Source organism: Ursus arctos, unplaced genomic scaffold, assembly GCF_023065955.2.
Source record: "Ursus arctos isolate Adak ecotype North America unplaced genomic scaffold, UrsArc2.0 scaffold_11, whole genome shotgun sequence".
NCBI classification, from domain to species: Eukaryota; Metazoa; Chordata; class Mammalia; order Carnivora; family Ursidae; genus Ursus; species Ursus arctos.
This window is the reverse complement of record NW_026622775.1, coordinates 13,449,540-13,472,422: the sequence shown is the minus strand read 5'-3', so window position 1 is coordinate 13,472,422 and position 22,883 is coordinate 13,449,540. Positions and strand designations below refer to the sequence as shown.

The 22,883-nt window shown below is 40.8% G+C and overlaps 1 long non-coding RNA gene across 2 annotated transcripts in view; it reads right to left on the bottom strand.

The window, feature by feature from the left end:
* The window catches only part of LOC113255614 (uncharacterized), a 62,154-nt gene extending 43,658 nt beyond the window's left edge, over window positions 1-18,496 (bottom strand). The window contains exons 1-3 of one of the 2 annotated variants that reach the window (XR_007187937.2): window positions 18,310-18,496; window positions 10,964-11,117; window positions 10,220-10,295 (exon numbers count right to left, since the gene is read on the bottom strand). This is a non-coding gene — a long non-coding RNA (uncharacterized LOC113255614). Of the gene's footprint in view, window positions 1-10,219; window positions 10,296-10,824; window positions 11,118-18,309 lie in introns of both variants that reach the window. The other variant, XR_006409608.3, reaches the window with a different exon arrangement.
* Between the last annotated feature and the right edge of the window lie 4,387 nt (window positions 18,497-22,883).

Genomic DNA, 22,883 nt, shown 5'->3' with positions numbered 1-22,883 from the left:
TTCCGAGAGATTCATTCTTCCGCTCCGTGAGACAAGAATCTCGCTCTCCCGGTTCAATATGCTCTACTGACTGAGCCAGCCAGGTGCCCTAGTTTAGTCATCTCTAAAATAAGGCAATTGGACTAGATGATCTCTAATTCTCTCACAGTGCTAAGATTCTACGATGCCTGGGGGCTCCTGGATGGCTCAGTTGGTTACGCAACTGACTCTTGATTTCAGCTCAGGTCTTGATCTCAGGATTGTGAATTCAAGCCCATTGGGCTCCATGCTGTGTGTGGAGCCTACTTTAAAAAAAAGAAAATTCTATGATGTCTGAATAACATTCAGTGATTCTTCCTTTGACTAGCCCTTTGGTGTGTGTCACAGGACAGCACTGCAATAACAGAGGGAGGAGTGGGCAGAGAAAGAGATCTTTTAAGTTTGTAAAAGCATAGCTGGTTTCCTGCACGTACGCCCTGTGCGGGCTCAGAAGGGCCTTTGTGTTTGGTTTAACGTGCTGCTGTTACTGTCTTAAGACTCTCAATAAATTTTGAACAAGAAGCCCACATTTTCATTTTACATGGGCCCTGCAAATTATGTAGCTGGCCTTGCTTCTACGAGCTGACGAAGAATAAGTCTAAAAGTTCCTGTGAGCAAATAGAGACTGGCAACAAGAGATCCCTGGGAACCTAAAGAGAGGTGATTGGGTGGGTAAGATAGTTGTCTGCGGTAGAAAGTAAGTGGGAGGGGTTTTGAGGGGGATGAGTGGGGGAGGAAGGGAACTGCGGATGCATACTTGAAACAATTTATGAAATGTTTACCTTCTGCTACTTGCTCTCTCTGAACTATAGTATAAGACGGCCATCTACTGGTCAATGGCATGAACTCTTTCAAAGACTTCCAATGCAGGGTCTTTGCATTTCAGTGTCCAAAGGGTGATCCAGAATGGTTTGAGTGAACATATTTTGCAGCTAAAAACAATAATTATTAAGTGCTTCCACAGTTCCAAGTTTCAAACTAAAGTAATAACAAAGACAGACCTTTTCTATCCCCCTGAACAATCCCTGACAACTGCTTTCCTTGATTCAACAAAGAACCACAATTTTTAGAAAGTAACTATGTGCCAGAAATCAAATGTTGAAGGATGAACACCACTAGTAGAGATATTTAGGTCATTAAGAACTTCATCGAATGAATTCAAATTCCCAGGTTCATCTTAGGTCTGATCAGAATACCTAGATTATCATCATCATCTTTAATACTGGTCATTGAGGGGTAGAGTTACACTTTTATATTCAGTGTATGCTCAAGTGTAAGGCAGTATTTATCTATGACCGTCAGGCCCAATGACCCACATTCAGGCTATTGGGTGAAGCAGGCATTACTAGAGAATTGATTAGAAAAAAAAAGAGAGAGAGAAAGCAAGGCAGTGGCAGAAGATGAAGAAAGTTAGGGGACATGGAGAAAATTAGTACTCACCAATAAAGACTAGTGTTCTGGGGGCTTCTCATCATAGAATATCTACCCCCACTAAGAATTCTATCAGAATGAAAGGTTACCACAAGCCCTCCCTCCTGCAATATCTAGATTACCAGTAAGAAAAGAGGGAATTTAGCATTATGTATAAACTTGTCAAATCACTAAGTTGTATACCTGAAATTAATGTAGCATTGTGTGTCAACCATACTCAAATTAAAAAAAAAAAAGAGGGAACTTAAATACCTGTCCAGTAATTACTGGTTAGGGCTGCTGTGAAGGGAGAAGACTAACAGAAATCTGAAATCAGGAGGAGGACGAGGAAGTTCTCCCCGATCTCAGCCCAGTGTATGGACACATCTCTCAGATTACTGGGCTATAACTGGTTATTTTCAAACAATTCTGACACACTTACTACACTCCCTGGAGAAAATAGCTGAGAGCCAAAGACTCTGTTGCTTCATTCAAAAACAAAAGTCCAGGGTGCCTGGCGGGCTCAGTAGGAAGGGTATGCAACTCTTGATCTTGGGGTCATGAGTTTGAGCCCCACATTGGGTGTAGAGATTACTAAAATAAAATTAAAAATAAAAACAAAAACAAAAGTCCTTTAGGTGAAGAATTACACTTAATACCATTTCTTGGTTTTGCTTTAGATAATTTTTTATACAAGATATCAAGATAACAAGGGTTATCAAAGGATATAAATGTGACACAGGACTTCTCTTCAACACATCCTTAGAACAGAAAAACCTGAGTGCAGATGGAGCTTATTTCACACTCCCAGTCCCCACTGGCTGTTCATTCTGTGTTTCCATAGCACAATGAGCTCACCAATATCACATACCATTATTCTGTATGCAATTTGCTTGACTGTTTCCACTAGTCTGTGAGGTCTAGGAGAGCTAGGATGGAGTGTTCCATCTCTACCCCGTCCCCACAATACCCCTTTAACACAAAGTAAACATTAGTAATTGTAATCGAATGAATAAATGGGGCATGCTGAACAGCCTCAGCATCCTGTATTCTGAGACCTTATATACAGAAGCTGTACTGAGGGAATCTGCCTTAGTTATTCCTTTTACCCAGATAACCATATTCTGAACCAGATCACCACTACCCTAGCCATATCGATTAGGCCTCTTGATCCAAGGGCAGTCAATCTAGAATACTTGAGAGCAGCTTATAATATTAGAATATTGTCTAAGACCAATAATACTAGTTAATTAAACCAGTTACGGTCTCTCTCTTGGAAATTTGACTTCAACACACGGAAAAAGTCATCAGCTAGTAACGATGGACAAAAGTTCAAAGGCACAGAGGAAGAAGGCAGACTACAGAGGCCATCAGATAAAGGGGGTCATGATTGAGTTCCAGTAAAGAACTGGATAGAAGAAAAGAGTGTGAACGTAGGTTCTTAGATGCAGAAATAATAAATTCTTGCTTCTGGTGGATAAAAGTATAACTTGTTCACCATAGCTTCCTTGGATCCTGGATGGCCAAGAGTACATATTTCTTCAGCCAAATATGAATTAAGCACCTACCATGTGACAGATGTGACATGAGTTTTAGTGATGAACAAGACAAATCTATTTTGTTCCCATGGAGCTTTCAAACTAGCTTCGAAGGTCAGAATCTAATGGTAGAACACCGATATTGAACAAGTACAAACAATGGTGGTACATGTTACAGAGAAGTGGTGCAGCCTTTCACAGACGCAGATAATAGCTTGAATTATATCTTCCATTGGCTTCTTTTTTCCTAAAATGCCTGATTAAATGGCCTTTCCAGAATTCCAAGATGCCTAATTTTCATTTGAGATTCTTTTTATTCTTATTTTCATCTGTAAACAGACATGAAAAGGCTAGTTCCCAGGACCTACAAAATCTTCAAACTACAAATTTGTTCCAAAATACAAAGAGGAAACTGTAAAATCTAAACAAACAAATGTTTTATGCACAGAACACGGCACTAATTCAGATGCAGTTCAATGCAACTCTTACTACCACTACAAGTTAACACCTAATGGTGCTTACAATATGCTAGATATTGTTCAAAGTGCTTTATAAAAATCAGCTCACGTTGGGACACCTGGGTGGCTCAGTTGGTTAAGCATCTGCCTTTGGCTCAGGTCATGATCCCAGGGTCCTGAGATAGAGTCCCAGAGTCCTGCGTTGAGTTCCCTGCTCAGCAGAGAGCCTGCTTTTCCCTCTGCCTGCCACTTCCCCTGCTTATGCTGTCCCTCTCTCTCTCTGTGACAAATAAATAAATAAAATCTTTTAAAAAAAATGTATCCGCTCACGTTAATCCTCACAACTCTGAACAATAAGAATTAGTATTACTACCCTCATTTTACAGATGAGGAAACTGAGGCAGAGAGTCGTTATATAACTTGGCCAAGATGAACAGCCAGTAAGTGGCTATACAAGGATTTGAACCCAAGCAGTCTGGTTCTAGAGTCTGTGTGTTCTGGAGTCCAGATTCAATTTAATTTAATGTGGTTATGTAAGTAAATTTTCTTCCAAAATATCATTCAGCAAATATTTATTGAACTTTTATTATATGAGGGTGCTGACCTAGCTATTAGAGATACAACAGTGAACAAAACAAAATAAAAAATCCCTGTCTTCATGGAAGGGATATAGATAATATACAAGAAGTAAAATATATGGTACATTAGATGGTATAAATGCTATGGAGAAAATAAAGCCAGGAAGAGAGATGGGAAGTGCCAGGGGTAACACTGGGGGCACAATTTTAAATGGGGTATTCAAGGATGCAACCTGAGTAGGCGATGTTTGAGCAACAACCTGGAAGAAGTGAGGGAACGTGCCATTCTAAGTATGCCTTGTAGGATAGTCAGTAGAGTAAGAGCCCTGGGTTTGGATCCTAGGACCCAAGACAGTATTAAAATAGCCCTGGAGTTACATTTAGTGACTTTCTGGGATTTGTGATATAAAGTGCCTAAGTAGTACATTCTATGGAGGCTCCAAGTTGCTAGCTTAGGAAGGGCAGAATAATGCAATTGAATGAGCATTATGAAACCAGCAACAGCCTCCTCATTTATTTTGAGCTGGAATTTGTGTAGGATTACTTTGTGACTTGGCAATGTTGAAAACTTCATGAACTCATCCTTCCCATTTTCTAAAGCCAATACACTATTTTACTCTGCCTGGGTTACCAACTGATGTAGTATAGTTGGGTGGAGTATCCCATATGCTGATTTATGATTTATGTTGTTCAAAATCTTGATTTTCTTTCTTTTTTAATATTTTATTCATTTATTTTAGGGAAAGAGAATGAATGGGGTTGGGGCAGATGGAAAGGGAGAGAGACTCTAAGGAAGACTCCACACTGAGCTCGGAGCCCAACACAGGGCTCAGTCTCATGATCCTGAGTCCATAACCCAAGAAGAAATCAAGAGTCAGATGCTTAACAGGCTGATCGCTTCTCGGCCTTTTGGCTAAGATCAAGTGCAGATGCTTAACAGGCTGAGCCAGCCAGGTGCCCCAAGACCTCGATTTTCTTACTGATCTTCTGTCTAGATGTTTTACCCATTATTGAAAGTAGGGTATGGAAGTTTCTATTACCGTAGAACAGCCTGTTTCTCCCTTTAATTCTGTCCTTATCTTCTTCATGTATTTTGATTCAGCATTTGCTTGGTTGCTGTAACCCTTTCACTATTTCCCAGGGTTCTGACAAACTTGCTTCAAATAGTTTCTGCTTATTTTTCAATGTTTCTGGAGGCTTGGCGTGGCCTACTCCACCAATTTAAACATGGGTCTCCCAAGGTGACTTTGACACAGCTCTCACCAGAGCAGAAAAAAAGTAAATCTGTTTTCTAACAGGGCATATTTATAGATCTGAACATAAAAGCTGACCTTCTCCAGTAGGGGCTTGAAGCCTCATTCCCTGCATCTAGCTCTTCCACTTCGTGTCGGCCTCTGAGGAATCACAGAACTCCATGAAATGTAGTTTGAAAAGCACTATTGTAAGTCATTATAACCCCCTAACAGTTATGTGCTTGGTGCTTATGATCTGGTGTTAGAAACAGTTAAACAGGGGTGCCTGGGTGGCTCAGTCGAGTAAGTGTCTGCCTTTGGCTCAGGTCATGATCCCAGGGTCCTGGGATGGAGCCCTCCCTCCTCAGCAGGGAGCCTTGCTTCTTCCTCTGCCTGCCACTCCCCCTGCTTGTGCTCTCTCTCTGTGACAAATAAATAAATAAAATCTTAAAAAAAAAAAAAAAGAAAAGAAAGAAAGAAAAGAAGCAGTTAAATAATACCTTTGGTGTAGACTCTTACTTATTTTTTAAATTGCTTGTTTTCAAAAAACTCTCCTCCCAACTTGTAATGCATTTGTACTGAGAAAATTTGGAAAATAGGAAAAAGCACAAAGAATAAAATGATCTGTAATCCCATCTTCCAGAGATAACTGCTGTTAATATGTTGACATTTTTCATATTTATAAAATAAGTCTAATTCTGGTTAACATCTTATATATAGCAGTTATCACCTTGGCATCCATTTACTTAACACTGTTATTCTATTCATGCCTATGTTAAGGTCATCATGTCTACTCTTGGATGCCTATTATATAATTTTATGAGAGAAGACTTTTCATGTTGACCTACCTGTCAATCTCCACCCTCAATGACTGTCCAACACCTTTTAATAAAACAAAAATAGGTTGGTCACTCAGTTGATTAGCGTAATGAGATTTCAAGACTGTAGATTTCAACATCTTTGTCATCTATGACTACCAATTTAAGTCTGGCCCTACTGAAGTTGTTTTTAAACTTTAAAAAGCAGCAGGGGCGTCTGGGTGGCTCAGTTGTTGAGCGTCTGCCTTCGGCTCAGGGCGTGATCCCGGCGTTCTGGGATTGAGCCCCACATCAGGCTCCTCGGCTGGGAGCCTGCTTCTTCCTCTCCCACTCCCCCTGCTTGTGTTCCCTCTCTCGCTGGCTGTCTCTCTCTCTCTGTCAAATAAATAAATAAATAAATAATCTTAAAAAAAAAAAAAAGCAGCAGAATTCCTTCTTTATTTTGAAATGAGATCTTTTATGAAACCCTAAAATTTAAATAAAACTGAGTTTTTATGGTTGAAGTGTGCACATGTGTGTAGGTGGAACAGGGTAAGTAGTTTATTCAAAAGCCAACCCTGCTTAGCCTTCCTAACACCAAAACCATGGTGCAGAACCTCAGGGCTCTGGGACAGAGTGTGTGAGCATCCCGCTGCTCTGTTAAAGGTCCTCAGTCAGTACCTCTAAGGAACTGAATGACTATTGCACCGCCCCCCTGTGGCTCCTGAGACAGTGCCTGACAGCAGGCATTCAAAGAATATTTACTGAAATCAAAGACAAGAAATCCAAAAGGGGGTAATGGGTTAGTGCATATCTATTACTAGTACTTGAAAAAAAAAAAAAAAAAAACTCAGAAAGTATCCCCACTAAAAAAAAAAATAAAGTATCCCCACTGAGAATAGTAGATCAGTAGCGACATATTTTAGTGGCGTCATTATACTATTATGTTACAATAAAGGTAATTCAACAAGTATTTTTTTGACCAGGATTATATTAGTGGTTGCAGAATACAACAAAATATAATTAAATAAATATTTAATGGTTTCTGTGTTCAAGGTACTGTTTGGGGGACTGTGGAAGCTACAAAGATGGTAAAAGTATAGTTTCTCTTCTAAAGGATACTTACTTAATACTCTAATAGGGGAAAAAACTTACATAACATTGTGCTATAAAGCAAGCCAATGTGCCAGACAATGTCAAGAAAATTTTGGTGTTTTTTGAGTTGAAGGTAGAAAAATTTTCAAAAATGACCAGCCCAGGAGAGAGCCTCATCAATAGGTGGCTGCTATACAATGCAGAGGGTAACAAATAATGCAGAAAAGAAAAGTATGGAAGCAAATACTTCACTGCCTTGATCTTGAGAAGATAACACTCTCCCCAAGAAGAAAGCTTGGTATACAAAATAGGTGGAGACAAATTAAATGTGAAGTTTTCACAATCGGTATGTTAGAAATACTGAGACTGGAGAGATCAATGTGAATTCTAGAGGGAAACTTTATGAAGTTTGCATTTGAATTGAAAAAGGAATGGTGGAATTAGGATGGGTGGGGAAGCATTACAGGTTAATGAGAACAACATGCACCAAAAAGTCCAAAGGCCAAGAGGAGAACAGTTTCCATGAGAAAGATGGAAGACGACAATGTGGCTGGAGCAAAGGGTGTCTGTTGGGCACGAGGCTGGCTGAGTAGGGTGGAGACAGATTAATGGTGGGATACATGGATGGCAGCTGCTGTAGGCCAAGATGAAGATAAAGGGGAAGCTACAACAAATAGCAATTAGCTATGATGATGGCTCAATTCTCAAAGGAAACTATAATAGAAGTATACAGCAGTGATGATGGAAGAGAAAAAAACCAAACGGCTAAAATTCCCAGAAGACAGAGAAATAACTTGCCGTACCAATCACCAGCATTACTGGAACACTCATTCAATTTGGAAAGGAGACAAAAATGGAATGAAGATAAGAAAGGGATAACTTAAGAAAAACCCATGTTTTCAGATGAAAATTAGCAAAGTCCCCCCCCCACCCCCGCTGGAGAGGTTACTCTATATAGTTTAATTCCTAGAATGATCACAAGGGTAATTTATCATATGGACATACTAACTCGACAGCTGCCTGAAGAAATCTGCATTATCACCTTAGGTTAAAGCATAATTTATCACCTTCCTCTTAAGAACTTACTGCACTTGAACTTCAGAAGTTTGGAATGCCTTCCTAAAAACAGCTATCCTTGATCTGATTGTTATGGCATTCTCATACACTATCTTCTCTACCCTAGCTCCAGTCAGATTAACTATGTTGACAGTATTTTGAATGTGCTGGATCACGGTTGCAGCGTAATAACTCATTCTGTGGTTACTGGTACATCTTTTTCACTTGGACATATCAGGCAGAAAGGTTTAAGGGGGTGGGGAAAATGCTGAGCTCCTACCTCACTAGTAGTGTACCAGGATTTCAGTAAAGTACTTTCTTTGAAATTAAATTGCTTTTAATTTAAGGACATAGCAAATTTCACCACATACTCCATATTCATTTCTGTCATGTGGAATAATCAAGAATTACTGGAATTTTAACAGGGGTGAAGCCGGAAGAGGTGACAGGCTCTTTCAAATGAATTTAGTCCAAATGACCCCTCCCTGTTTGCATTAATCGCTCTCCCAAATGTGACAGACCTTCCTGATTCAAGAGATCAGACTCTAGTACCAATACCTTCTCACAGACGAGCATGTGACTCTTTGCCAAAGACAAGTTTAAAACCATTTCAGAACTTGTTCAGTTTATGTCAGGCTATTTCTAATAATTTCAATAATTTTTATTGATCCTATTTCAATAATTAGAAGCAACTGATTTTCAACCTTGCCCCTGAGAAGAATGCTTCCATCATTTGCATGGGCAATAGTTGACTTGCCTCCACTAATTTTTGCAAAGCTTCTGTGTCACTTATGATCAGGGCCTTTTCCAATCTACTACCTGACTATAATCTAGGCTAGCTAATTTTCAGGAAATGGTCTTCTCATTCCCAGAATCTACAAACAAAAGGACAATGGTAGGGGCGTCTGGGTGGCACAGCGGTTAAGCGTCTGCCTTCGGCTAAGGGCGTGATCCCGGCGTTATAGGATCAAGTCCCACATCAGGCTCCTCTGCTGGAAGCCTGCTTCTTCCTCTCCCATTCCCCCTGCTTGTGTTCCCTCTCTTGCTGGCTGTCTCTATCTCTGTCAAATAAATAAATAAAATCTTTAAAAAAAAAAAAAAGGACAATGGTATTTTTCTGTAAGGTAGTATATTGTCTTTGTCACCGTTATCGGGTAACAGATTTGGAGGTAAATTCAAGCAAGGGTGGGCATCCGTAAAGCAGCGTTAAAAATGCTGGATTTGGAATCAATTTTAGGCTTTATAAATTTTTTTAGTAACCTTAGACTATGTACTCCTTTTGTGTCTCATTTTCAAATTCTGTAAAACGGAGTAATCACAGCTTCAAAGAGGTTTTATGAAGATTTAGTGGTACCCAGTCGTATCTTCATTCGTATCGCACTAAAAGAACCACTAATACATACCTGTGTGTTCTGAACCATCCAAGATTCATAATGTGACAAGGGAGAAAATATTTAAACTGGAGCTACCAGGGAAAATCCAGGCAGTATAGTGAAGGAGTGCAGAGCATATCACCCCAAAATATGCTGCTTTGGCATATTGATTAAAGTTAAAGGAGCTTGAGAAACAGCAGGGGCAAGAGGGGCACTCTGACCTTCCTTAATTCTTCCTGACAGGAGGTAAAACTCCCATGGAAAAGGTGCCCTCCCTCTACCAGGAGGAAGAAAAACAGTCTTATCACCAGAGATGGGGAATCAGGCTCAGAAATCTGTACAAACCAACCTTGTTACACTAATGCTTATCTTCCTAGTTATTTCTCCACAATTTACTCCCCCTGGCCCAAACCCCTTTGTCTCCTTTGGTTCTTTGTCTAAAAGGTATAAAAGCTTTCTGTTCTGGTCACTTCTGTGAGTCTTCATTCTCTTGTGAAGGTTCTTATGTACATGTAAAATAATAATAATAATAATAATAATAATAATAATAATAATAATAATAAAACTTGTGTGCTTTTCTCCTATTAATCTGTCTTATGTCAATTTAATTTTTAGGCCCTGCTAGAGACCCAAATAAGGAAGGTAGAGCAGAATTCTTTCTCACCTACAGTTCTGCTGACAAGGATGGGATGTCACTGGTTAGACACTGCTCACTCCAGGGCTGCTGCGGCTGAGAGATCCTAGTGATGCAGAGAACAAGGCAAAAGAAATATAGAAAAAAATCAAATTTTCTTATAACTTACAGCCCATTGACAAATACTTAGGACAGGCAGAGTGACCTTCCTCCAGGAACTCAACTGCCTCAGTGTTAATACCTGGCTAAAGGCAAAAGGCAACCTTAGCTTGACATTAGCGGGATCTTCAGGTTCCTGTAAGTGTTCTTTAACATATAAAAATCCCTTTGGAAACCTCCTTTATCTCTACTCCCCACCCCCAGGATATATGTTAGCAATTATCCTCCAAACATACGGCCCACTGATATACATCTGAAGGGTCTCACGAATAAGGTTTTACCAGACAGTAGTAAATGACCTTATCCTAACAGCTGCTAGGCTCTTGAGGTCCTGGAAACCTCACTTCCAAATTCCTTGGGGACTTAGGCTATCCCTAACCCCCTGCCAACTTGGAAGTATATAATCAGTCACTCCTCACAACCTCAGTGCAGCTCTTTCTGCCCACGGTCCTGTCCCTGTGCTTTAATACAACTACCTTTTTTTGCACCAAAGGCATCTCAAGAATTCTTTCTTGACCGTTCACTCCTGGATCCCAACACTTCATATCAATGGGACCTCTGACATAAGCCGACACAAGGTAAAAATTTGTACCAGTCCGTCTCCTGAGTCTCTACCTGTAAGATCCAATCAAAGCAAAAGTGGTAAGAGTCTCTCCTCATGTTTTTCCTTTTCCAAATTTAAATTAGCAGGAGAAAACTCTGGTGTGAACTAGTTCTTCAGGCATAGTGATTTCCTGTTGTGAGTATTCCTGTTTTCCATTTCTAATGGCTGTAAAAAAAAAAGAAAGAAAAAAAAAGTAAAGCTTAAAAAACAACTTCCCTAGACCCCAGCACCCTCAGAGGGTTCACCGCATTCTCCCTTCTGTGGGCTAATACGCCCCTGATTGATAAGGTCAACGAATCCCCAAGTGCACCCCAGAGCTCACCATCAAACTCACAGTAGAGGATCAGGAACTGGTTCTTAAAATTGACACTGGTTTGACTTTACCCTCTGTTTAGAGGACGGATCTCTATCACCTCTGATTCTATTCAAGCTTTCAGTCTCTGGTCAACCCATTTCATTGTCTATATCCCAGGCCATCCCAATACCCTTAGGCCCTCTTAACATCCATCATGCCTTTCTAGTTTCTGACTCCTCACTAGCAAATCTTTTAGGTAGAGATTTACTGTGTGAATTTAATGCCACGGTACAATGTAATGAGAAAGGTGTTTTTATTTTCCAGACCCCAGATCAAACCGCAAACTTCTTATTTCCCCTAATGGACACCCATCTCAACTGAAAATCTTCTGAAGAGGATGCAACTTTAGAAGATGTCCCAACTAGTGCCGGGGCCTCACATGCAAATGAGATTGGATTGTTAACAGTAACACAAGTTGTGCACAGTACCTGGAAAAGGAATAAACTTCTCCCATCAGTAGCCCAGTGCCACCCCCACAAGTGCACAGCCAGGCATTGAACCTACTCTCTTTTACAGCAGGGTATTCTTTACTTCCTAGCTCTGTTAACACTGCAATCTTAACAGTAAAGAAAGGAAAATCTGATTCAGACTGGATCAAATCTATTGATTTGTATAAGATCTGAGAGCCATTAATGGTTTTGTAATTCCTCACCACCCCATAGTCCCTAATTCAGCTACCATTCTTTTTTTTTTTTTTTTTAAGATTTATTTTAGAGAGAGCTGGAGCAGGAGGAAGAGCAGAGGGAGAGGGAGAGGGAGAAGGAGATAATCTCCAGCAGACTCTGCGCTGAGCTCAGAGCCCGATGTGGGGCTCAATCCTACAAACCTGAGATCTTGACCTGAGCCTGAAACCAAAGTCCTAAGCTTAACTCACTGAGCCACCCAGGTGCTCCTCCACTACCATTCTTATCTCAATTCCTGCTGACACAGCCTGATTTACAGTAATTAACCTCTGCTCAGCTTTCAATTCCATTGTACCCTGATTTACAATTCCTCTTTCATTCACATTTAGAGGGAGACAATTAACATAGACTGGTGTGCCTCAGGGATATTGCAAGTCTCCCTCAATATTTTCTGAAGTCCGTAAAGCCAACTTAGATTCTAAGGCTCTACTCTTGTTCAGTGTGTAGATGATCTTTTACCTCGTAGCCAAACTAAGCAGTGTGCTCTTAGAGGAGCTGAAAGAGGCCCTAAGGCCTCTTAATCTAAACTTAAAGGGGTACAAACAACTGTTACCTACTTAGGACAGGAGATATCTCAACGCATTCAAAAGCTCACTCCCAAATGCCATTAGTCAGTTTTGCCTACCCCTCTCCCACAAATGAAAAAAACAGCTACAGAAATTTCTAGAGGTAGCTGGCTACTGCTGCAAATGAATTCCTAACTTGGCTGCCCTTGCAACACTCCCAAATACCGCTTCTGAGCCCATTTCCCGGCCCTCCTTCACCTCCTTTAAAGGCTAAAATTAGCACTGTCCACACCCATAATTCTTGGCTTACCGAATTCTGACAAAACTTTTCACCTATATTGTTATGGAAATACTGAGATCGCGCTGGGAATTCCAGGAATACCTCTGCCTCACAGTTAAGTCCTTCCTGTGGGTCGGGTCCTGGGACGGCAGGCATGCCCTCGTGTGCACTAGGCCCGCTGCCTCCCAAACGGAGCCAGTGCCCTTAGATCAGGCTCCCCACTCAACCTTTATGTTCCTTGTGCTATGTCTGCTCTAAGTTCATAAGACAACCTCTCCACCTGGTGGCAAATCACCCATGAATAGGCCCTTATTACCTGACTTCTTTCATCTTCCTTTGCTGTAACATTTAAATCTGACTACTCGATCATCCCTTCCTTAATAATGGACAGTACCACTACTCCGTTCCACAGGATTATTTTGCAAATATATATATTGTCTCAAAGCCACGAAAGGATCTCTTAGATACCCCTTTACACAACCCAGACTTACGTTCTATTTTGTGATTGTTCCTACAGAGGAAATTTCTGGGGAAACATAATAACTGGCCACAGTTTCCCCACGTGAAACCCTTGAGGCACACTCTCAGCCCAAGCTGCTAAACATACAGCTCTTACCGGAGCCTACATACTGGCAAAAGGAAAAACTGCCACAATTTACACCAACTCTGGACATGGTTTTGGAGCCCGTCAGGCTGCTGCCACAATCCTGTGGCTTCTTAACCTCTGCTGGTATTTCTCTTGCCAATGGGCATATAATTGCTGTCGTATACAAGCTATTCACTTTCCTGCTAAAATTGTTATTGTTTGCTGTGCAGCCATATAAGGAGACAGATACAGTATCTCAAGGGAATAATAAGGCTGACAAAGCTGCTTAATATGCAGCCTGAAATAGAACCCCTTTCCTTTTTCAACCCAATTTATAAAGCCTTTATCCCTGACTGATAGTATCAACTAAACAGGCAAATACCCCAGAATCTTGAAAAAGACAAATGGATACAAAAGGGTGCCAAATGATTAGACAGATTATACACTGGGTCAAATAGACTTCCTGTGGCCCCCTTTCTTTTGACCTTTTGTCTTACACTTGTCTCCCATCAGATGGGACATATGGGTAGATGGGAGGTCGTTAAGGAACTAAAAGATGATTGGTTCTTCCCTGGCATCCACAAAATTTCTGACCAAAATTATCTCCCAGTGTACTACTTATAAATCTCACCAAATTTCTGGAGGAAACCAACATACCTCAGGAAATCCTCCAAGGCCCACGTTGCCGCTTGTGGAACCCCAAAGTGGATTCCATTGATTTATCTCCGTGTCAAGCTATTCCCACTATTTGGTTATTGGCTGTACCTTTAATGGGTGGACTGAATGTTACCCAGCCAGAAGTACCAACGCCACAACAGCAGTGAAGAATTAATAACTGCGAGTATTGCTTGTTTTGGCATTCCTTTATGGATTGGGTCAGATGAAGGAACTAATTTTACAGCAGAACTTAACCACTTGCTTGCAAAAACTTTGGGGTACTCATTAAAATTTCACACTCCGTTCCATCCCTAATCCTCAGGGCAAACAGAACGTAACGATCGAGACATCAAGAGGACTTTAGGAAAAATCTGTCAAGAAATTGGGATTTAATAGCCAGGAACATTACTTCTGGCCCTTACAACATCTGGAATACTCCAAATAGAAAACATAACATCTTTTGAAATAATGTTTGGTCACCTTATTCCTACTGGCATCTCTAAACCTTCTATTCTCGGATTGAGTGAACACTATAGGGGCATAAGTGAAAAATTTGATGCTACTGATGTGATGTGGACCAGAGTGAATGGTCAAGAAAGAATTCTTGAGACAGTGCAAAAAGGTGTGTTTATTATAGCAGGGGACAGGACCCATGGACAAACAAGAGCTGCAATGTGACTGTGAACAGCAACTGATTGTACACTTTAACTTGGGAGGGGGAGAGATAAAGGAAGTTTCCAAAAGGATTTTCATATATTAAAGAAGACTTACAGGATCCTGGAGGTCGGGCTAATGTCAAGCCAAGGTTGCTTTTTGCCTCTAGCAAAGCATTAACCTTACAGCAGTTGCGCCTTCCTTGAGGAATGTCCTACTCTGCCTGCCTCATGTATTTGTCAATGGACTACAAGTTGTAAAGAGATTTAATTTTATCTACAATTCTTTTGCCTTTGCTCTCCATGTCACTATGACCAGCTATACACAAGACCTAACTAGTATAAGTGGAGCATATCATCAACAGGTAAAAATGGCATGGCCTCTGCTGACTGGCAAGTTTTGCCATTCCTTTTGACCAGAAGGTTAGATGTACATCAATGATTTTAGAGGAAAGCACACATTATCACCTTACTGAGAAGACCTTTTTGAAGTACTACTAACCACTCACACCACTATCAAAATAAAAAAAACTCCTTCTGGATTCACACAAGCCCTGCCAAGTTAGACCAGGATCAGCACTCCCAGGACAATTGAAAGACCACCCCTGGGGCGCCTGGGTGGCACAGCAGTTAAGCGTCTGCCTTAGGCTCAGGGCGTGATCCCAACGTTATGGGATCGAGCCCCACATCAGGCTCTTCTGCTGTGAGCCTGCTTCTTCCTCTCCCACTCCCCCTGCTTGTGCTCCCTCTCTCGCTGGCTGTCTCTATCTCTGTGGAATAAATAAATAAAATCTTAAAAAAAAAAAAAAAAAAAAAAGAAAGACCACCCCTAAGGTGAACTTCAAGTGAGGATTTCCCCGGCAAATTCCCAGGTCCCAGAAGCAGACAAAATCATGAAGTAGACAGCTTTTCTCAAGATCACAGATCAAGAAACTTCACTTCCACCTATTTTCTCCCCCATTGGGTCTCCCTACTCCCAGAGGGAAATAAAAAGAGAAAAAAAATCTTCCTTTTAACAAAGCCTCCCCTTTCTTTAGCCATTTTTAAAAAGGCTGATTGGAGGGGTGCCTGGCTGGCTCAGTCGGCAAAGCATGTGACTCTTGTGAGTTCGAGCCCCAAGTTGGGTGTAGAGATTATTAAAAATAAAATCTTAAAAAAAAAAAAGGCGGACTGGAGATTGATTGTCTCAATCTATCCTACTTTCCCTCTGATCCTCCACTATGGGTTGTCTTTCAAACAGGGTCTCACTTATTAACTCTTACTGTTTCCTCAGCACATTATGCACAGACCTGACACCCCTTAAACCATTTTTCCAAACCCTGGCCACATTAACTAATCATTGTTTGTTGATTATGTCAACATCTAGATCATGCAAAAGAACCTGAAATTAATTTTTATTCCTGCCAATAAGACCAGCTGGTGGACCAACTCTGGACAATGGATTCATGACTCGGTATGGCAGCCATGGCCAAAAAACCACATTGTTCTTTTCTTTTTAGTGAGTCAACTGTACACGGAAAAACCTCTATGGAAGCTCAAGGACTGTTCTTTGCTCAAACTAGAAGGGACTTTTTTCCCTTCGCATTGAAAATCTCAGTGGTACTGGACCTTTCCCACATGACATACCAAGGCAATATTACAACCAAACTCTGTGGTCTGATTCCACAGGCAGCATCCTCAAGCCTCTCATGAAGGTCAGAATTGGTCTCATTACTGATTCTTATGGTACTGACACCTGTCAAACCACCAGATTTTACAGCAGGCTCACAAGCCACCTTTGTGTAACCTGGGAGCAGCTGAACTGCCAAAGGCCAAAGATTACATATGGGGAGCCCAAAAATTTGCACGCACCTGGTCACGTAACAAAACCAAGCCTTACAGCTGCTAAGGCCTAATTGCAGGCCTCCTATATCTGATATTTCACAACCTGTTCTGCTCCTATAGACTGACAGGGATACACAGAAGATAGAAATGTGCAGATGACAACAGGACACGTGACAAGATATACCAAGCCCCAACTTAGTAGGTCACAAGTTTCATTCTGACCTTATCCACGAACAATACTGGACATTTTATCTTATGTGATGATAAGGTATATAAAGAGTTCCACCTAGATGGTCAAGACGATGTGGACTCAGATTCCTGACACTCTCTGTAACCAGCTACTCCACCTTAAATGCCAGCCAAATTACAAACTTGGGCTCCTTTGATCATAAAGTAGTGCCACATAAATATACATGATGTTACAGAAAACTGGCTTGTGTATCACAATTCTAAGTTTTTATCCATATTGACCTCCCTTTTCCCAGGCTTCGGAACTTATGAGTTGGAAAGGCAGTTCTAAATCTTTCCATAGAAACAGAACAAGAGTTCAGTATCACTATACAAACACTGGAAGCCGTTCTATCAGAAGTTAATAGTTTAGGCTCTCCAAAGTTGCCTCGTCCTAGATACACTGACAGTCCAAAGGAGGAGTTTATGCAATCATTGGTGAAGAATGCTGCTTCTATGTAAATTGTTTGGGACAAATACTGTCTAACCTGAACCCTTTGAAAGACAAGATAAACACTCTCCATCAGATAAATGAGGTCCAGTCATTCTGTTGGACCAGGGATAGGAGACTAATTTAACGGGATATGAGGAAACGTGCTTAAATTTGTTATTTCCCATTTATTCTTATTCTAATATTTGCTCTTCTTTCCCTTTACAGATAGATCCCTTGCCACTTGGCTGCTAACCCAATTCTTTCCACAGCCACCAATTCAGCTTTTATGTGAAACTTCTAAGGAACTTTCAGAGGAAATGAAGGAGTGCAGAGCATGTCACCCCAAAACATGCTGCTTTGGCATATTGATTATTTAAAGTTAAAGGAGTCTGAGAAACAGCAGGTGCAAGAGGGGCACTCTGACCTTCCTTAATTCTTCCTGACAGGAGGTAAAACTCCCACAGAAAAGGTGCCCTCTCTTTACCAGGAGGAAGAAAAACAGTCTTATCACCAGAGATGGGGAATCAGGCTCAGAAATCTGTACAAACCAACCTTCTTATACTAATGCTTATCTTCCTAGTCATTTCTCCGCAATTTACTCCCCCTGGCCCAAACCCCTTTGTCTCCTTTGGTTCTTTGTCTAAAAGGTATAAAAGCTTTCTGTTCTGGTCACTTCTTTGAGTCTTCATTCTCTTGCCAAGGTTCTCATGTACATGTAAAAAGGAATTAATAAAACTGTGTGCTTTTCTCCTGTTAATCTGTCTTATGTCAGTATAATTTTTAGGCCCTGTTAGAGACCCAAAGAAGGTAGATAGAGGAGAATTTTTCCTCTCTTACAATAGTCAATCATTTTCTTTCTGCTAGCACACTAATCTCGTAGGGAATTATACTCCCAAACTTTTGGGTTATTCTTAAATTCACTCCCATGAGGTACAAGCAACATTCTCATGATTTACTGTCTGGCCCCCTTAGAAACTCACGCTCATAATTATGACGTCCATCTCATTACAGCTGTTACAGGATTAAGTGTAACGTGCTATATACACAATACAAAACCTATAAGAGGGGGCCCTAAACCCTTGGCATAAGGGACCCTAAAGAACAGGGATAAGGAAAGGTGATCGTGGGCAGTTCCTGGGTGGAATCCATCACCTGGCAGGAATGGGATTTGATGGTGACTTCCGGCGCGGCCAGAGACTTTTCCTTCCAGCGAAACCTGTCTAACCAGCTTTCCTCCAGAGCGCAGGAAAGCCGGCGGGCTGGGCGAGCCAGCTTACTCCGCTTCCGGGTGGTGGCCGAGCTGCCTGCCGGCTGTCACGGAGACACCGGACACCCGGGCGGCGCCTGCGCGCTGGAAGAAGGCACCGGGCCCGTTTCCGGGATGAGGAGCGCGCATGCGTAGGCGGCCCGCCCCGGGCCAGTTTAGAGCAAGGTGAACGCGGAAGTACGGGATATAAGGTTTTTCTGGCTGCTCTGACTGTGGTGGGGCGACCGGTCCGAGATGGAGGCGGACGCAGCTGCGGAAGATGGTCGGGACGGTCCCCGGGAGCGGCTAGGCTTGGGTGAAGCTGGGAGGCAGCAGCAGAACCACGAAGTGCGGTCTCAATCCCGGGCCGACCAGTTTCCAAAGCATTCCTACTGGTTGGATCTCTGGCTCTTCATCCTCTTCGATGTAGTATTGTTTATTTTTGTGTATCTTTTACCATGGTGAGTACTCCGGATGTAGAGGTGAACTGGTAGGGAGCTTACCACTACAATTTGGGGGGAGGCAAGGTAACTGAATTCCAGAGAGTCTGGTATGCCCAAGGTAATAATACAGCTGGTTTAGTGGCGGGGTCGAGGGGCGGGTAGTTTTGGGGTCGGGATGAGGCTGGAATGGAAGTGTTCTTCCTTGGCACCTCAGTGAAGGTCTTCCTCCAAGGAGGTGTGGAAGAAAGCTGGCTTCGTAATTTTTATTTATTTTTATGTTATGGAATGAAACCAGCTGGGTTTGAGTTCCTGCACTACCACAAAGAAATTAAGAGAAGATATTTAGCTTTCCTGAGCTTTATTTTTCCAGTTAAGATTTGGGACCAGTAGTAACCAGGTCATAGGGGTGTAGTGCGGATTAAATGAGATAGTAATTTATCTAAAAGCGATTTGCATTTTCTCCTGGCAGCAGTAAGCGCTGACCTAAAGGTATTGTTACTATAACTACAGTTTGACCTCCAGTAGGCCCGGTAGATATCTCAAACAGGTCCAAGCCTGAACTCTTAGTAACTTATTACCAAAATGTACTTATTGTTCAGTGTCCCCATTTCCGTAAATGATAACTTTTATTCATTTAGTACTCCTCCCAGAAGCCTGGGACTCTTTGATTTTCCCCTTTTACATACACCCACACATCCGAAAACAACAACTGTTGTCACAAAATTCTGTAGGTTCCACTTGCAAAATCCTTGCTCTCCATTTTCATTGCCACTCACTCTGAAAAGACAGTTTTGTAAGGAGATAAGGGAAGGAAAGGTAGAGAAGGGGCAGGGGAGCAGAACAAGAAGAGGGACACAGGACTGAGGATAAGGGAAAAAGTTCAGGAGAGAAGCGGTGAGCTGAAGAGAGGGCCTGTGGAAGAAAAGCAGTACAGCTCACTTGGCAAACATTAGGGAGCCCTCTTGGACTTTGGCGTCTTTGACTTATCATAAGTTAGCTTTTCTTAGTCATTATGCTTATGAGTTTGCAATCCTTGATGGGCAATTATGCCTTCTTTCTCCACCCCCAAAATTTTGGCAGATTTGGGCATGAGCTCATTGTATCTAAGGCCCCTTTGTCGCTGATTTTTTGGATAATGTGGCAGACTAGAAGGCGGAGGGTTGAGGGGGGTGAATGGAAGAGATGGGTATTTCTGTAAAATCCTCTGCCAAACTATTTGTAGAGTTTTCACTCTCCTCTGCTTCCCTTTTTTGGTAGAGACTGATACCTCAAATACAATGATTTTTTTTAAATGACGGTTTTCAGCTCTGGGTAGAAAATGGAAGCCATAGGAGGAATACTATAGGCCTTTTTTTTTTTTCTTCTCATCAATATGTAATCATTTAGGAATAGGAAAGTGACTGAGACAATCTAGACTTTCAGATATTGGGGTGAAGTATTAAAACTGGAAGGAGACATTGTTGACAAATATTTGGTTTTTACAGAATGGTTTGCCTGATGTCTAGATTAAGAAGTTGGCTCCTGGAGTGGATTCTGAACATGACTACAAACTTCTTGAACAAAGAAGACAGGATTGTGCAACAGAATTTCAAACTCTGAGGGACTTTCTTTCATTTTACATACTCTTGTTATTTCTTTTGGGGACTATATATTAAACGGGTAGTGCTAAGTTCTTAAAACTATTCTTTGATTCATGATTAAAAACTTTTCAAACATTTGATGGCTTTATAGGGGCTGATGATAAAGCATTTACGGAAAGGTTTAGTGTATTAAGAAATATGGTAATGTCTTGCCTTTCACATTTTAAGGGTTAGCCAGGGTTTAGTATGATGTAAAAATGTGGTGAAATATTAAGATGAAATATTTAAAAATAAATTACTCAAAAGCAAGGAAAGAAAAAGGAGTTAAGAGCTGTACAGAAAATGCAGGCCCACAATGTATTGGCTGTAAGTACCAGTTTAATTTTTAGATTAAGTCGGCCTCTGTTATGGTTGCCAGATTGATAACAATCTCAGAGAAAGTATATAATATCCAGCACTGGAAATCTAATGTGCATGTCCTCTACCTGGATGTTTCCCCTTGCTTCAAGTTCTTGAACTTCCCTAAAATAGGACTGTGTTTGAAACCTATTTTTTATTATTGTGGTTGTATAAAAAATGCTTGTGACCAAAATATGTCTTTTTTATAATGTCTGTACCTTAAATACTTAAAGTCATTTCAACAAATATTTGAGTACTTACTCTGGGCCAGGTACAGTAGTAAGCAAAAAAGACAAAAATCCTTGCCTTCATGGAGCTTACATTCTTTTATTTATCTTCAGTAAGAATTTACATTCTAGGAGTGATCAGCTAGTGTTTAATCAGAAAGGTCACACTCCCAAAGCAACTACTAAAAGCCCTTCAGAAGCTATTCCTATTATATGACACTCCTTTATGTAACAGATGTTAAAAATGGGCTTTTGTTGAAATTAGTGACATTTGATACATGTTCATTGCCTAAATATTTGATGATATTCACCTCCCTTAGAAACAGGGCATAGATCTGATAAACTCTATACCCTGTCTCTTTTAGAATGGCATTAGAATGAAATCCAGACTGACTTTGGAAGATTTTAGTTGCTTATTGCCCACTACAAGGTAACAATTATGCCTCCAGGGTATTGTTGGATCTACTTGGAGAGAACCTTTTATGCAAAGGTTGATGCATCTAAAGAAACACAAAACTGGGATTTCATTGAGTATATCAAACGGTATGAACTGTTTTTCTGCTGCTTGCTAATTTTGTCCAATAAATGTTTATTATATAGCTAAATTTGGTCTGATTTGGATTTTGCATTTGTTTAAGCAAATTACTTGGTAGGTAGCAGGGTTTTGAAAGGATTAACAGTTCTCATGTAGCTTAATGTTGGGTTACACACAAAGATTTATAATCTGTACTACGTTTCTGGGCCTAAAATCAGTGCACTACCACAACTGTTGAATGTTCTGAAAATTTCTAGTAGGGGGAGGGTAGCAAGGCCTTGGTGTTATGACATGACTGTAAATGGTATACAAAAATGGTTCCAGTGGGAGTGTTGAATCTTTTCTACAGCTGATGAATAAGAAATTATACCTACCATGCCATCGAGTATAGTGAGTGCTTATAGCACCCACATTTGAAGGCTAAATGGGTAAAGGGTAACTGGGTAAGGCTAAAGGATGAATGGGACACCAAGAAAAGTTGGCAAACTTGCTATGACAAAAACAAAGAATAACATCAATGTGATTTTAATCTGATAAATTCCTTTGTAAATTTCAAAAACTTAATTTCATATAAATGAAATGATTATTTTAATAACCATTTGAAATGAACTGGCTGACCAGTAATTGTGACAAAGTCTTTAGGATTTAGGAGTCTGTGAACTTGGAAATTTAGGTTAGAAACCTCTCCGTGTATCTAGTCCCTAAATGTCATGGGAATACATTCACAGACTATAGGATAATTTATTTAAGGTCATTAAAGTTACTTAATGTAAATTATGTTCTAGGATAAGATAATTAAACAATGGCCAATGGGCCAAATCTGGCCTACTAACCTCTTTTGATCAGGCCTGTGAGCTAAGGATGATTTTTACATTTTAAAATGGTTGAAAAAAATCAAATGACTATTTCATGATATGTGAAAATTATATGAAATCCAGGTTTCAATGTCAAAGTTTTATTGGAACACAAACATGCCATTCATTTACATACCATTTATGGCTTCTTTCACTACAGTGTGGCAGAATTGAGTAGTTGTTACAAAGACCCTGTGGTCCACCAAGACCAAATTATTTACCATCTGGCTCTTGATAGAAAGTTTGCCAACTCCTATAGGAGCCCTGCTTTAGACCTCACTGCAGTTACACTTTTGGGAGCCTCCAGTAATAACATTTTATGATTAGTGATACTCCCGAGTACCTTTGAACTTTAAGTTGACTTACATTTCTCATAAAATATATAATTGACATGTGAGGAGAGGAAGCCACAACTCATGAATGCACAGAAAAGTCAACCATG